Source organism: Calonectris borealis, chromosome 1 (assembly GCF_964195595.1).
Source record: "Calonectris borealis chromosome 1, bCalBor7.hap1.2, whole genome shotgun sequence".
Taxonomy (NCBI): Eukaryota; Metazoa; Chordata; class Aves; order Procellariiformes; family Procellariidae; genus Calonectris; species Calonectris borealis.
Genome location: NC_134312.1, coordinates 207066817 through 207085293, shown reverse-complemented (window position 1 = coordinate 207085293; position 18477 = coordinate 207066817).

Below are 18477 nucleotides of genomic sequence, written 5' to 3'. Positions count from 1 at the left end.
GCATAAATGTTAATGTTCCTGAGCATAAAATATACCATGTTATACAGAATATTTCTGAGACAGTACGGTGAATGTTCTGTTATTTTATAAAATTAAAGTTTAAAAATAAATGCCTGAAAACATGTGCAACTGGAAACAATCCTGATGGAGAAATAAGCTTTGGCATCTTTAGATTTTATGACCCTGTGCTATGGGTCATTCATAAATTAGATTGCACAGATTTATTGTGCTAATGATTACTTTTCACAAGGATAACAAAATCACAACAGGAGATGGCAATGAAATATGATCATTTGACTTTATTTATGACCATAAGCAGTAGTAATTTAAACTTGCCAACAGTGAATGGCTATTAGCAGCCTTAGTTCAGTAACTACAAAAATATTTAAAACTTAACTGTTAACAGAAAGAAAACAAATTAAATAGCCAGACTCTGGGAAGTTTGCCTTTCCTATTTGCCTGGGAGAGGGAAATGGGATTTTTGATATTTTTTTTTTAAGCTTCCTATTACAGAATTCTAATACGGTGACTATTTTCTGAAATACTTCAAAGGATAAACATGCTTCAGGTCTGTAGCTTTTTTCTGAAGGAGAGTGTAAGAAGACTCAGCCCTTCTCAGATATGTCCTTAGACATGTGTCTTTAGAAGAGCAACGAAGCTGGTGAAGGGTCTAGAGAGCAAGTCCTATGAGGAGCGGCTGAAGGAACTGGGGTTGTTTAGTCTGGAGAAAAGGAGGCTCAGGGGAGAGCTTATCACTCTCTACAATTACGTGAGGTTGTAGCGAAGTGGATATTGGTCTCTTCTCCCAAGTAACAAGCGATAGGATGAGAGGAAATGGCCTCAAGTTGCGCCAGGGGAGGTTTAGATTGGATATTAGGAAAAATTTCTTCACCGAACGGGTTATCAAACATTGGAACAGACCACCCAGGGAAGTGGTTGAGTCACCATCCCTGGAGGTATTTAAAAGACGTGTAGATGTGGTGCTTAGGGACATGGTTTAATGGCGGACTTGCCAGTGTTAGGTTAACAGTTGGATTCGATGATCTTAAAGTTCTTTTCCAACCTAAATAATTCTATGATTCTATGATTCCTTTATTTATTTGGAGGATGCAGGTGACGGGTAAAGCAGCTCTGGTCCATGTGCAGAGCAAGGTATATCAGCCTGACTTTGCCTCTTTTCATAATACTTCTGGAGCAAGGATTGCACAAGCCATCTTTGCAGTTACTAATAAAAGTCTCTCTCCTAACTCCTGATAGCCATTTCCTATATTACCCACACAAAAACCACCCACACTACTTGGTCCAAAGCGCTGAATTAGGTGAAACAAGGATGTAGTTTCATAGGGACTCATGGCCCAAAAATCTCTGCTTCTCAACTACTGTTTCTTTTTAGCTTAGTTCATCTTCTTAATAAAAGTAAGAAGGATAAATAGTAATGGTAACAAAAACGTGCCCTAACATTTACTTTCAGTGTAACAGTAACACGGGGATGAATGAGGACAGTCACAAGCCAATACCATGTGCCTCAGGTTGCAGTCCAAGTGATTGAGAGAGGCTATATTTTAGCATGTACTTTTCATTATATTCTTCTAATTGCTCAGACTGGGAGTTTTCCTGAAGCACACTGTAGCCCACCACTTCCCCATCCTCATTCCCATTTTTTTCTTTTAGAAGATAGAAACAGGGGCAGGGAGGAACAAGGAGAGAAATAATCTACATATAGATCTCATCCTAACATGTGGCCAAGATGGACAACCACATTCAGGAGTTGGAAAGCATGCTAGGGCCACATGTTTTTCATGTAGTCAGAGAAATCTAAGAAGGTGGCATTCAAGAGGTAGGAAAGACATGTTTTCTTTATTTTAAGTTATAAAACCTTTTCATTTGTGCTCTGCAATCACTTGTTTAATTCTTCTCTCAGAATTGTGACTTGCCAATTCAGAAGACAAGGTTATAAAGAGATGCTTACAAAGGAGGAAAGTAGAACACAGCTGTCTTCTTACCTTATATAAAGGGACAACCCATCTGTAATAATATCATAAGAAGAAGGAATCTCTGCCTATTTGTATGGAAGCATGTATTGATTGCATAGCTTGGTATGGTTTCATCCTGAGAGTATTGATAAAGTTATTTATCAGGCTATAGAATTATTAAAGAAGGGACAGGAGGACAATATTTCACAGAGATGGAAACACAGATAAAAGCAGTGCACAGATAGAGAGACAGAGTGAAAGTTGAGACCGGGAAAGAGCTGCAGTCACCTGGAGACTTGATGAATATTGATGAATTCAGGAAGTTTGATAAGCACTGTAGGGTGCTTCAAGTTACAATCTTTACAGAAAAGTCAGGAAGAATTCAGAAACTGCCAAATATGGGGCAGGGAGTGGGGAAGGGAAGCATATGAGAAATATCCAGAGCTCTCCATTGGCACAAGAAAAGTAAGCAGATGTGGAGAACAGCATATAATCAAGGGCAGGAAAACAGCCACAAGCCTGCTGCCTAGTTTATTTATGCCAGAGTCCTGAAAACCCAGGGTTTCAGAGGCTGCTGTTAATGAGGCAAGAGCTGGGTCTATGCAGCTGTCACTATGGCAGGCAAGGGAGAGAGGCAGAAGCAGCAAGAGCAGCATGATGATGTTCCAGTACTGTTACTTTCGCTTATTATCTTAGTCAACCTCTCTCTCATGGTTAGGATGAAAAATCCTTTTTTTCCCTATATTTCTTAGGAGGTTTGGAGCCCACTATGACGATCTCATCCTCCAAACATGGTGAAAAACTGATGTTTGCCTTATGTCACTTCAGGCTCTGGTAAAGTGACAAAATTAATGTCAAAAAAAAAAAAAAGCTAGAAAAGCAGTTGGTCATATTTTCAGAAATTACCACCAAAGATCAATATCACAGATTTTAGACTTCTATCTTCAAACAGTGGTCCCTGGCCTCTCTTTGACTTTGTTTTAAAAAGACTTAGGGAAGGTCAAGATTTCTAAAAATAGGTTCCAGGTTGTTTCAAGGTGGATATCCAACAACAAAATACAATTCTGGAATGTTCAGCTCAAAATATTACTGTGCTTATGATGAAACCTCATCAGTCATAACTATTTTATAATGTGTTATATTTAAAAGTTTGGGGAAAAAAAATTAAACACCTGAAAAAAAGGGAGCATCTCATATGCAGAACGAAGAATTACAATTTATTTGACTAATGAATGGCTTAATGGTCTAATTAAGACACAAAAAATAGCCCTTCTTAGGGTCCATTTATGATAGTAACATTTAGAGAAAAAAAAAAAACAAACCAAAACAACACAACAATTACTTCTAACTGTTATTAGAATGCAGTTGAAAAAGATATGTATAAATTTTTGAGGATCAGCTCCTTTCTCTTGTGTTCACCCTTCCTATCTGTTGTTATGAAAGCTTGTCAAAATCCCAAGTCCTTCACTGGGAGTAGTATGATGTTGAAGGTCAGGCGTTCTTTTTCTTTGGGTGCTGTTGGTGCTTTTTTAAGTTTTCAAATGGTCTGGTGCTAATGCTTTTTCCCCTCTTGGTCCACACAGTTAGTTACCAATAAACACTTTGTTTGCTAGATCATTATCATAGCTTGTATAAGTTTTAGGTTAAAACTTTGCAAGTGCAAAAAGCTACATTAATACTAAGACAAGTCACACGTTAATCACCTTGCAGTTAGACAATTTGTTATTTCAGATAAAATATTCTAGAATAAATTCAAGACTAGACAAGTCCAGACAGGGATCAGCAATTTCTGAGACCTGTATTGTTAAATTAATACAAAACCTGTGGCTTCTCACTAACATGATAACCACATATTGCCTGGGCTTAAGGGCTACAGGAGATTAGTTTATTGAACATATGCTTAGCAACAATATAGTATTTAGCAACATATAACCCACAAGAATAAAGAAATTGTCTCCCTAAACCAAGTCAAAATTAACTAAAATTAGAGAAACTACACAGATAAAGCTATAAAATCATATTTATGACCACTGGAGATTTTTTAATTATGATCTTATTTTTTTCAGAGGGAGCTGAATGCTGAGAAGAGATTAAAACGTTATTTAGGAAGATAACGCATTGTAAAGAGATGTCAACAGCAGAGAGAGTCATAATGACTAGAGTAGCAAGACTGATACCAAGCAGGAGTTATAGAAGATATTTTTGCGGAGTTTCTAGTATCTACAATATCTAATTCACATTGTTTATTCACATAAGGACTTGTGTTAAACTTGGGGCAAGAATTGCAAGAAAAATATATCCAAACCTACAGTTACAGTTGCATTGAATTGTATAATTTCTCAATTTTCTTCAATTGGTGTAATTGTTCACTCATGCTTATGTGAACAAAGTCTACATTAAAAGGCAAGAAATAGAAAAGATTTGCAGAAATGGGAAATTCAGAAAGTGAAATAACATAGCCCACTTAGTAGAAAGTACATTTTTTTTAAGGATATGAATAGTTAGAGATAATAAGAGTGATCTGGAAGAGTACTATGTGTCATTACCAGGAATAACGGCTGATATGAAAGACAGGAAAAATACTATATTTGAGGAAAACTACTTGTCAGTGATAGATTTCAAATTATGTAACAAATTCCCGACGGAAATGTTCAAACTCTGTCACTTGAGACATTTATAATGAGAATAGGTAGCACATAAGATACAGTGTAGGCAACAATCCTGTGTTTGTCCCCAGGGTTTGAAGCACATGAACTGATAGATCTCCATTTCTAATTCCTTTGATCTATGGTCAAGGGAGAAGTAAAAGGTGAACCAAACTCAGATGACTGATATTTCTGATTTGGGTGCAAATTAAAGCTCTGGTTACAAAATACTTTTATATACATACACATATACATAAACATATATATGTTTTGATTATTATATACATACACACTTCCATCTACAATTTCTTTTTTCCCCTGCAATAATAAGTAGGTCTTGAAAACATTCGTGAACAGGAAACTGCGTTGTAGCCACAGGTAAGAACAGTCAGTTCATATGGAGAGATTAGAAAATGAGTCAAAGGACGTTAAAAGTTCTCAGTCATCCAGGATAAATTGATAAACACTTTTACCCTCTGCAGTGGCCCAGAGGAAGGTAACACATAGAAATGATTAGATTATCCAGGATAGAAGTTCGAGGCTTAGTGTACACATGAAAGAGACAATATTCAACACAATATCCTAGTTAGTTCACATCCACCTTGTTCCACTTAGAAAAGGAAGATACACTGATATACATGAAAGTATCAGACCCAAAGCTTTTATTAGACCTTTAATGAATTTTTAAAGTGTGTTACAAATTTAAACATTCCTTATAATGTTTATTCCCATGTCTTATCTGGACACATTTTTAGACATATAACTACAAAATTTATTATAATTTACATACAAGGTAACTGGAAAAGAATTCCTTGACATACAGAATCGAAAATGAAGCCACAACTGTGAAAAATACAAATATGCCTTTCATTTAATATTTAGATAATAAAATGCAAATTATATTTAAATTAATATATTACTGTGCTAATAGTTACTTTAAGAGAACATTACTGAAGATCTTGGAGGTTGCTGAACACAAGACCTAAGGATTAGATTTCTTAATGCTGCAGGAATATTGTGTATGGAGTACAGTGTTGTTATAATGAAGTGGAAGTGATATTAGAAAAAGATATGCAAACCTATTTCTTACATAATATTGATTTGAGCATGACATCACTGACAGACAGCTTTTGTGTCAATTTTTTAGACAACTAAATAAAGGAATAGACAATCTTCAGTGTTATTCCCTTAAACATAAATCTGATATTTTTTTTTTACTTACATATTTTACGAGACATTTCATATATTTTCACTGTCCACAGAGATTGGTCTATCTTAAATTCATTTTTCAAAGTAAAACCTGAAAATACATGGTCTGAGTCTGGCTATTCTGGAACAGCTGGCAAAACCAAGGCATTGATGTGAGGATTCCTTTTTGTTCCTTTATATTTAGATTAATATATAGTTGATTACTCAGACAATAATCCCTTGACCATAGCAGTTAGAAGAGTACTGTCATCCCCTACCTGCCACAACTTTAAACAAGAGAGAAAAGGCAAAAAGAAAAGGAAAGACTCAAGAAGTAGATGAAAAACATAAAGAAAAGATATGGGAATGGTAAGATATGGGGAAACATCTTGAAAATGACCATTGTTTGATTTTGAGGTACTCAGAAGTATAGGCCAGTGTTACCAGAGTAAAGGGCTAAAGTAAGTTGCATTTCAAATCACCTCTCCAAAACAACTTTTAAAGATGTTGAATTTAGATCGCAGTCATCACCCACTCAAGGCCAGTTACTGAGACACAAACACACTGCAAAACATGCTCTGCATCTGCTAGGTACATCTAGGATGAGAAGAAAGTCCTTCAAAAGTGAGACACTGTGGTGGGTTGATGCCAGGTACCACCAAGCTGCTCTATCACTCCCTCCTCAACAGGACGGGGAGGTGGAGAAAATAAGATGGGAAAGAAAGAAAAAAACAACACCCTTGTGGTTCAAGATAAAGGCAGTTTAATAAAACAAAAGCAAAGGCCACACACGGAAGCAAAGGAAAACAAAAGATTTATTCTCTACTTCCCATCAGCAGGCGATGTCCAGCCACTTCCCAGGAAGCAGGACTTCAGTACACATAGTAGTTGCTCCGGAAGACAAACGTTGTAAATAACGAATGCCCCCACTTCCTCCTCCTTTCTCTTAGCTTTTATTGCTGAGCGGATGTCATATGATATGGAATATTCCTTTGGTCACTTTGGATCATCTGTCTTGTCTATGTCCCCTCCCAAGATCTTGCCCACCCGAAGCCTACTGGTGAGGGCGGGAAATGTTGGAGAGACAGCCTTGATGCTGTGCGATCACTGCTCAGCAGCAGCCAAAATACTGATGTATTATCAACACCTTTCTAGTTACCAATACAAAGCACAGCACTATGAGGGCTGCTATGGGGAAAATTAACTCCCATCTCAGCCAGACCCAATGCAGACACAGATTTCTTTCACTGAGTGCCTAGAGATGTGTTACTGCCATAAATTATGCAGTGTTCTGTCTGATAAATTGTCCTTCTATGATTTAGAGAGACTAGAATAGTAAAACTTATGATATGGCTTTCAAAGGACTATTCAGAGTAGCTTTCCAAACTGAGGTCTTGACTTTTTTTTTTTTAACCTTAGAATTGCATGGAAATGTTTACATTTAGACATATAGGACAAGCTCTATCTGTGCAATTAAATACAATGAAATACACACAATTTTGACTTCAAATGGATTCACGTGTATCTAAAATGATGAAGCTGTGACCCTGAAGAAGATGTTCATCTGATGTAAGGCCTGAATGAAAATGTTCAGGTGACCGGAATTGTAGTTATTTTATGTAACGTAACTAGTATGTCTTATAGCAGGGATGCCCTCATGGAAATGGATGAGCCAATAAATCTTATATTTGGAAACAGAGCTGACACAATAAAGCAGGAAACCTTGCAGGTTTTCACTGATGTCCAGGTCCTTTGGGATTCTAGAAAAGAAGGGTCTCATTGTAGGATTTGATTTTCTTTCATTAGCTTCTGATTTGTCTCATAAATTTTATATGTATATTGGTTTTCTTGAGTGCACAGATGAATATGTATGAAAAAAATTTCTGGTTCCTAGAAGGAGGCTAAAGAAACCTTTTTCATGCAACCTATGGAACCTGGAAACTCACATATGATTGCTGGGACCGAGAATGAAAGACAGATTGAACACATATAAGTCTGAATATAAATATCCAATATAATTGCAATTTATAACAAGGAAAGAGATTGCATCTTGCGCAGGCAGTAAGACATTCCTTAGCTACTAGAGAACATGAATAGTCTTATTGCCCAGGCAAAGCCCATATCTATCAGCTGGGAGGTCCTAATGCCTCTGCCAAATAGTGGAGAAAATTGAATTTTTGACACATCCAGTTTGTGGCCCATAAGATTTAGTAAGAAATTCAGAAATTCTTTTACTGTGAAACAGTGGTACTACTAGGTTTTATCACTTTGGAATGAGTGAATACTAAAAAGAATTTCAGTTCTCGGTTTAGTTTAATTATCCTCATAATATTTGATGTGACCAAGCAACTTGGTTGGTACTCTGAGGATTACGTGATTAGAGAGATTAATGAAAAGGAAAATCTTCTTGATGAATACTTGATGGTTCTTAATTCAACTTGTTAATTAGGTTAGTAGTATTTGATTTGGGGGTACAATTTAATCTATTGCAGCTTTAGTTTCATTGTTGCCGAAATGCACATCACATGCCAGAACACATTCCACTATTAAAAGCATGCATTGAAAGAATCCCTTTTACTGTCTTCATGGTAGAGTGAACATGAAGAAATTAGAAGGCATGGAATTTAGTAAGCTTGTATTCTTTTCTTAGTGTATATATTTTTAGATCTATTCTTTGGGAGACAGAATATGTAAAAATCAGCAATTGCAATGCTCTGAGCACCCTTTCAATTATTTAAAATTAGAAACCAGGAGAGAAATGTAATCCACTTGTTCACCTACCAAATCATAGCATATTTTCTTATCCTCATAACTCCATCCTCCTGTGTCTGATCAAAGATCACATTATTACAAATGCCATTGAAATACAATGTTATCTAATATATGTATGGTTTTAAGAGAGCTTTGTTGATTTATATCAACTTATGAACTGATGCATAATTTTTCTTTGATCAGGCCAATCTTCTTGCTCTTCTAAAAACAAAAATTTGGAAATAAAAATCACAATGACAAATGAACCTTACTGCCCAAAACATAATTATTGTGGCTTTATGTAATGGCTGATTATGTTATCAAATCACCTTCCTGATATAACAAGATGGTTCCTTGTAATATGTTCTCAATAATGCAAACAGTGTTCATCACTTCTCCTAAGAAGTTTTTTCAAAGTCTAATATTAAGGGAAGTCAGGCTGGATCCAACAGCCTGAGAGAGGTGAAGTGCTCCAGCTCCATGCCCTTAGGTGCAACCACTAGTGAAGCCGAGCATGTATTCCCAGTAGCCACACACACAGACCACAGGTATACACCATATATATATGTACATACATGCATACATGTATACCCATATGCATATATACCCAGCTGCCCGCCCTGATCACAGACAGACAAGAATACTCACAAAACCACAAGCAGCACCAAAAGCCTCAACCTGCTCCCTTCTCTGGTTGAGCAGGATGGAGGTTCACTAGTGAGAATGTGTATGTATATCTATATCTGTAGATATATATATATGTATACACAGTGTGAATGCCTCCAGCAGCTGGGCTCAGACAGCCAGTCTGCCCAGTAGCTGCCCCTGGACTCCTGTTGATGGCACCTGGGCATACAAGACCCAAGGGCCAAAGCCCCACTCCGGCTGCAGGTACTGACCATCTCGGTCACGCACACAGAGCTGGCCTGAGCTCTTCTGGCTCCAGAGTGTGCAACCCTCCACTACAGGAAAGACACCGATAAGCTGGAGAGATTTCAGGAGAGGCCACTGAGGTGGCAGGGACTGGAATACTTGCCCTGTGAGGAGAGGCTGGAGGAGCTAGGGTCAGTCAGCCTGGAGCAGAGACGGCTTTGGGGGGACCTAACAGCAGCTCCCAGTGCCTGTGGGGAGGTCACTGAGGAGGCAATCGGGCTCTTCACAGCTGTGCAGGGCACCAGAGAGACAACAGGCACAAGTTTAAACAAGAAAGGTTCAGACTGGATATAAGGATTATTTTTTTTTCCCCATGAGGGCAGTTAGACAGTGGCACAGGTGGCCCAGAGGGGTTGTGCAGTCTCCATCCTTGGAGATTTTCAAGTGCTGACTGAATGAAACCCTGAGCAACCTGGTCTGATCACCTGGGTGACCCTGCTGTGAGCAGGAAATTGGACTTGAGACCCCCTGAGATCTCTTCCAACAGGAATTACTCTATGATCCTAAAAATTTCTGTTCAGTCAGGCCTTTGATTATTTACTCTGTTTCATTGTCTGTCTCATGTCCATGCCCCTGAATATCATTTGATTTAATTATAACACTAAAGAAAAGCCAGACTATGCCTTTCTATTTAAAAAACCAGGAATGTACTTAAAATTCCAGAAATTTTAGTTAAATGCACTGAACAGGCCTGTAATATACATTATTCTTTGCCCTGCCATAAACTGAAGAATGCAGGGCTTTCATCTGTGAAGGGTCTGAAGGCTTTCTGCATTCATCTGTTTAACCTATAACACATACACTGTCAGTGAAAGTGAAAATCTAGTAAAATAATAATTTGTATGTATTTTCGGAAGCATACTACCTCCCTAATATTTGAAAGTTCCCCAGATTTAATTTTTTTCATTTTGCTTATGATTAATAATTTTGACCTTAGTACTGAAGGGGATAGGTTTCCAATAACTGACACCCTTGGGATTGTTCGCAGAATAACAGTTACATAAAGGTGACTGTGTTATCAAGCAAATGTCTAAAGTCACAGTGCTATCCGTGACAATATTTGCGTAATATGGTATTATTGGTCAGAGCAAAAGAAGCAGAATCAAGCTCTATCCAACACTGGACAAATGTTTTCCCAGTTGGCACAGATGTGCCAATGGAAGTTCTTCCAGTTCATTATTTCCAGGAGAATAGCAAGTGTCTTTCATTTGCTTCAGGCAAAAATCAGCCAGGTTTCCCTAAACAGTGTATAATGGTGGCTCCAGCTTGTCTGACTGTTCTTGCCTGAAGCATATTACAAGGTGTACATGTGAACTAAGCTGCTGACAGATCACTGGTGGCAATAATTTCCAGCAGGCATCGGGGGTGAGCAGCTAGAATAGTGACTTACTGGCATGGCTTGGTAGTATGATTATATAAAGAAGCTGCTGAATCTTGTAAATGTTTAATTAAGATGCTATGGGAATCGTTATAACATAGTATTTTGATAAATTGATTTTTAGGACACAAAAGGAATGGATGGTCATGAACTAGTAAACTTGAACTTAAGACAAAGGAAATGTCTTTCAAATTGTAAAAATCGGTCCAAGTTCCTCTAAGAACATGTCCTAGATTGACCTATCTTGAATATAATATGAAAAACACACCTCCATTGCTGAGATCTCCCCCTACCACATTAATCCCCTTACTCACTGAGCATGTGTAGTTAAGGTTGAGAATGACAAAGCAAAATTATAATTAGAAAATTATAATAGTCAATCAGTTTGTAAAATGGGTGGTAATTATCCAATTTTTAGGCATAAATAAGAATTTATTTTGTATCTTAGTGTGTCAGCTTTGTGGAGTTACCACCTAACACCCATCTCTGCGCAGACATGAAATAAACAAGTATCATGTCAGCTCTGTGTGAGATTGGCTTATTGCACACCGGGTAACGAACCCCGCTTGAGGGACAACAGCTTGGTCCAGAAGAAACCATCCTTGGCCTTAGTTAAGTTCTAAGTTAATATGGTAACAATTTCTTTATCTGGAAATGTGAGAAGTCTTTTTGTGTTTTTTTTTTTCCATAATCTTCTCCCAGTTGTTTTTGCTTGTTCTTCCATAATTTGTTTTATTACTTCAAATGCTGTAGGGAACAACTATCAGATTCATTTGATTTTGAACCTTCTTCTGGAATTGTTCCACACTGTAAAAAGTGAAAAAAGAAAAAACTTCTAAAGAGCAACAGAAAACCCTCTTACATCTGCCTGGCTCACCTCACTTAAATCCTAAGCCTCAAGTGTGTTACTATCAAGAAAAGTATTTTTTAAAGTTGTAAACTGACTTCTGATATTATCACTTGGCTAAATTCCCACGCTGATATCACTGTATGAAAATCAATTCATATGTGTCATCTTGGATTCCTTTGTAATTTACTTTCTAAGATTAGATATTGCTTCCAAAATGTCTAATCCCAAGATTATTTTAATGATTCTTTGCTTATCTATTTGTAACATGGGAAAATTTTGTCAAATGTCTTGCTATCTCACCAATGAAAATAACTTATGGGGTTTTTTTTTCCCCTTTTAAAAGAGCATGTGAAGGCAAATAGCAAAGGTCCCTGACAGATGTACTCAAAAAAGCCTCGGAAAAGGAATTCAGAAGATGTCTGGAAGCCTGTAGGTTAGACTGTTGTTTTGTGAAATACTCAATACCAGTTTATACAAGAAGGAACTTTAGTCATTCTTCAAGACAAAGTAGCATAAAAGGATGTGAGATACTGGGGGGTGGTACAAGAGACCCAAGAGATTGGTTCAGTATAAAGAAAAATCCAAGCTGAGAGAGGGGTAAATGAACATAAGCACAGTGCCTGAGCTCACTTGGACCTGTAAAACACAGGTCTATTTTAAGTGCAAGTTAAATCGCACTAGTCTTAGGAGCTGGAACAGTACTCCTTGTTGCAGGGGGGTGTTATGTATCATTACTAGCAGGAAGATTTACATGCACAGTTAGAACCTTAGGCAAAAATGTTATACAGATTGAGACTACCAAATGGACTCATTGGATTTGGTTTTAACTATTTCAATGAAAAATGTGACTACATGCAAATTCCTGTTGACTGTTGCAATGTTTTAGCCAGAAAAAAAAAGAAAGGATTGAAAAGTAAAATGTCTATTTTCAACATAGTGATTATTTCTTTTGAAATGGATTTCTGAAGAAATTGTACTCCAATTAAAAATAATAATAATAAAAAGAAACCACATACTGTGTTTCAATCAAAAATGTTGTTTGTACCAGAAAGAAATGTCTCTCTTTCTTGTTGCTGTTACAATAAGAAAAAATTAAGTTTGACTTGACCCAAATATTTTATTTTCAGTATTTTTGTTAGCCAGGGTATTGGCAAAATAAATAACTACACAGCTGTAGTGTGGGTTCTCTGTCTCAACTCCTGGAGTTTCTTCTGCTTCACATGGTAAAGCACAGGGTAGAACACATAGTAAAGATACACTATGTGTTTCCATCTCCCAGCTATTTGGGACAGAGCTCATCATAAGATGAAAACTTCACAATAACTATGTCCAGGAAAGGTGACCCAGAGAAAAGTAAATTTGAATCAGAGACCTAATTATTATCTAAAATTGAAATGTAAGCAGGTTTCTAAAAGGCCCTGTCAGTTGAGATAAAACATATAGCTTTGATTCAAAAGAAGATAAGACAGCAATGCAGGGAGCTACAGAGCCATGGAATGATATGATCTGAGCACTGACAAAGGAAAACTATTTTAGTGACAGTTGCTGGATGAAGTTGAGTGGTGCAACAGCAGAAACAAAAGGTTATAAAGTAAGTGGCTGCAGTCGTCAAGGTAACAAAATTTGACATGCCCAGCAATTTACTTGTCATACTGAAGCATTGTATTTACCCATAAAAGAGAAAAAAAGAAAAAGAAAAAGAAAAGAAAAAGGTGTGTGGGGGGGGAAGAAAATCATAACCTAATCACTCATGGGAACCTTCATCCTGTATGTGTCTGTTTAATTACTGATAAAAGCTTTAGAGCTGGTACAATCCTGGTCAGTCTTATAAAAAACTTTTTATTCAGTGCTTGGTGAACTATTTTTGAAAGCCTGAATGCTATGAGAATTAATGATTGTTGAAAGAACTGGTTTGGATCTCATTTGATAGACAGAAAATCTATTCTGACTAAGAACTTGCATCCAGATAATCTTCTGTCACAGCTATTAGAGGATTGCCTCAAATACTAGGAATTGCCTAGAAATACTCCTGTGTTATTCCTCAGCACTCTCCAGGCAGCTAACTAAAAGGACAGACAGAATAACCTTCATAATTGGTGGTGAATCCTTTTCATTCCTTTTCTTAAAAATAAAGAAAAACCCCTCCTCCCTCATAAGGAAACTGTAAACCGAACACAAAAGTTAATTCAGCTAGATGAGACATTTAATGTGCTTTCCATAACACCAAACCTACCGTGGATGCCTCCCTAATTAGTAGTATTTGATAACTGTATACAACTTTTCAATATTCCCAAAAGAATGAGCTTTGAACTAAGGCTATGGCTATCTTAGAAACATATATGAAACTGAGGGATTGGGTGAGTCTAGAAAATGATTGATCTACTAGGGGCATTGTATTACTGTTTATAGTTGTCCTGAGCTCATTGACTGTCTAAAGAAGACCCCCGAGGGTTTAGGGTTCAGGACCCTCCTATAATTTTCTACAGAGTCATTTCAGAACAGTTTTAGTCAAGAAAAGAAAAAAAGAAACATAAAAATGTAAAACATATGTTACTGATATTGTAATCATTGTTTCTGCAGTATTGACCAGCACAAGACTTACACAGGCTGGTATGAAGGAATCCCAAACCCCTTTCAATAAAACACCAGCTCTTAACTGTTTTTTTGGAGTCAGATCTACATTCAAGAAGTTTGTTCAAGAAATGTTTTATTTTTTCTTGAATATGCACCAACGGTATCTACTGATGTTTCATTTGCTTTTCGGAGAGGAGCCAATATCCTGCTACCTCAGCTTATAAAAGGTCTTTCCCACTTTATCAGGTAGTTTCAGAGAAGTAGTGTTTCTTTCTCCAGTCACCACATGTTGGTCCAATACTCAATGCAATTCTCAACCTCCTCCTGTACATACCTACCATATTTGTGCCAAAAGAGAGCTCTTGGACCATCGAGTTCTTGTGCCACCCAGAAGTGCTTCCTGTGCTATAGAAAAGAAGACATATGCACCTTTATGCCTGGTGCTTATCGTCAGTCCTAAACTCTTTGCAACTCTGCAGCTCCTTCTCTGTCTTCTCCTTCCTTTATCTATCGTATCTTTATTGCTGTCACTTCTTATTGAGGTGACATAATAATACTATGATTATATTCACTATTATTCCTATTATTGTATTTTTTAATAATGCATTCCTAGCATTGTATTTCTTTATAGTAAGGTCTGCTCTGCACATACAGAAAATCCAGCAAAGTACAACGTGGGTCCAGGAAAAACCACCACTGTACCTAGCATGAAAGCACCAAAAGTTTCTCAGGAAGAGTAACCCAGTGACAATATCAGGAGGTTGCTAACCACATGCTTGCTGCTGAATACAAAAACTGTGCAGACCATTCAAGAAGGTGAAAATGATGTTCTTGAGGACCAGAGACAACAACTGGCCTTGTGGAATGGTACTGCAGGCATCCATCTTTTACAGTTTGAAGCCAGAGGTGGTCCTCTCCTGCGTAATTGCAGGTCTCCTCTGCATCCTCCAAAGAGGCACATCCAAACACAATTCCTTGGTTCATCCTCGTCACAGTGGGCATCAGTAATCTCAGGAGCTCATGCTCCATTTTCTAGTTCGGGTAACTATATCAGTTTGCTATACATGTTTTTTGGGTGTATAGGCCAGGTTATTGAGGTCTCTGATTGAACATTGCTGAAACCCAGAACAGAGATGGGTTAAGCAATACACATTTCAATGTGATCAGAAATGCAACAGACAGGAACATAAATAAAGCTTTCAGATGTGAGTCCTTGTCTGGCAATATTGTCAGGGACAATGATACGAAATCCTCTTCTGCATGAAATGTTTGAAAGGACAGGGTGAGACTTCTTAAGAAGGTCATCAGAGGACAATTTAGTTTGTGAAATAACTTTCCTTCAGAAAGCTTTGAACTGAATACATAACACATATGGTTGGTCCAATGGAACAGACTAAATCTAGTCTGACCTACATGCCTTTGACTGGATATAATGGGACCTTTCCACCAACTGCATGACCTACTTATCTGTTCTTTCTACATTACTTGCTAATGCAGACATATTCTGTATTGCTATATTCTCTACAGCAGGACTATGACTAAGGAGTAATTCCACTAAGGAATTTGTAGGTTATTATTATTTCAATTTAATTATTATTTCCCTTTTCCTCTACAGACTTATATGCAGAATGATCAGTTTTACTTTTGATCATAATTCCTTTTAGTTTTCATTCTTCTGTTGTAACTCTCATGAAAGCAGACAAGATTGGGATTGTAAATGTGATAGTAAATCCCTCTGAACAAGATTTGTTCATACCAGTACATAGATTTTGTCTTGCTTTCACTGTCCCACTATTCACACAGTAGATACTTTGGCATCCTCCTTGTTTTTATATTTTTCTGCCTTTCTTTTTTTTTCCTGCTTTTTCTGATACTTCTCTCCTTTCATCATTACTGAAGCTAATACTGTTCATACTGTTGTAAGAAAATTATGATTTCTTTAAAATAACAATAGAAATAATGAAAACATTAGTCACAAGGAATTTTGTATTAAGTATGGAAACATTCCCTGCCTGGGTAGTGTAATTGTAACCACCAAATTCAGTATTCAATGGAGAACTTTAATGTCACAAATGTCATTAAAAAAATGTTTAGTGAATGCAATATGATTGAAATCAACAGGCAGTCAGAGAAAATGCCTACCAATAAAAAAAAATAAAATAGGAAACTGTGTGCTTTCTTTACTTTAATACTTTTATTTTATAGAATTCTATCGGTTAGAATCCTTTGTGTTACTTACATTATGCAGAAAATGTATAAGCATTAATAAACTTCCTGGAATTTTACCACTACTTCATTAAAAAAAACCCCGTGAACTGAGAATATTTTTGACCTGAACATATGCAAGTCATTAAGATATATTATAAGATGGAAAGATATATCAGTGTCAACAAAACCAGTTTTAACTAACATGTCCAGCAAAATGACTCGAAACTATTTTAGCACAAAAGGAATAGCCATTAGAAACTTGCCCTCACCCAACCTGATATATGAAGTTCTAAAGCAGAAGCCAGGAAGCTGTGCATGTACTGCACTGAAAATGAAGCAGGGCAAAACAGAAATCCTGCAGACCTGTGCCACAGATAAGGGCCCTTGTAAGGCGTTTCACACATCACCATATAAAGGAAAATACAAATGGTCCAGCCATGTCACAGTTAAGACTGCAAAACTGTTCTTGGTGTGCAATGGGCATTAGCTTAAAAAGTCTTGTAACCGCTGTAATAGGTTTCAGACAGTAAGCATATTCTCTCTGTGAATCAACATGTGATTTCTAGATCTGGAGTTTTTTATTTGAATTTGCTCAGGAAATCAGTTTTTAGTGGTTACATGAAGGACAGTGACAGTTGTTCCTGAGAGATAATGTATTCAGATACAATTTCAGAAGACCATGTTGAAATTCTTTACTTCAGGCCAGGTAAAAAGTAATTTAGATGGGCAAATAACAGGGTATTTAAAGAAATTGAATAGCTCGAAAGGAAAAAAATAAAATCATTAATATATGCACTACCTAACAGCAACTGAGCCACTAATGTTCTTAATTTGGAATTAAAGGTGAATTTTATAACTTATCCTCAAAGTTTAGCACTAATTTATTACTCATCAAGCACTTCTGAAATACCACAAAGTCAGCTTGCAAAGGTGATCCAATTTCCTGAGGTGCTGGGCCAAGCCTATTACGTAGTGTCATCAGTGTATAGATGACATCTGGTATCCAGACTGGAACTGCTTCTGCTACTATCACTGCTGTAAAATGTATGTGTATGGAGGAGGAGGGAGAAAGACAACAAGCCCAAACCAAGCGCCAAAGAAGTTACTTTTAGACAACATTTCATTTTCCATTTGCATGGTAAATCAGTTGAAGTTCATTTGATACTGTAATTGATAATCTAGTTCTTAGCAATCCTTCCAAGCACTGAACATCCATTAATAGTTGATGTAGAACAATTAGGGTCCAAAATGACTTTTTGGAAAATCTGCAAGGATCATTCCAGCATTCACGCAGAACTAATAAGAGGTGGATTCTGAAAAACTTAAATGAAGTCCAATCAACTCTTTTATAAATACCTGAGTCTAGACTTTTGCCCACTCACCTGGCTCATGTTTAGCTTGAATAATACTAGGTTTAAAAACCTATCATTTCATCCAAGGTCACAACTTGTGATACTGGGCTCTGTGAGCCCATGTAAGTTAAAAACTCCCCAGCAGTGAACAGAATAGCTGGTGTAACTCAAGTGTGGAACTATTGGAGAAAGGCGTTGAGAGATTGAGGGCTGTATAGCAGCTGGCTCTTAAGGATACACATCTGAAGAGGAAGAAAATAAAATATACCAGATGGCAGTGGAGGCTCCACAGCAAGAGAGACAGAAAATGAATTTTGATGAGATGAGGGCTTATCATTGCTCAGTTCTCTCTGTGACTGAAATAGAGACAATGTTTGTTTTCAGACAAATTCAAGATGCATAACTCAGCTTTTATGCAATCTGTAACTCCTTATATGAAACATTAGTTACTGCAGACCCACATTTATTTCCACTATAGCTGATACATATTAGGTACCAGGCTCTGCAAAGTAAGGCCTATGACTCTATTTAAAAGGAATATGCAGGTATATCTGCATCTCCTTCATCTTTATCTTGGTGATAGCTCTCCAAAACAGTATCAGGGATCTCAACTAAGTTTCCTTAA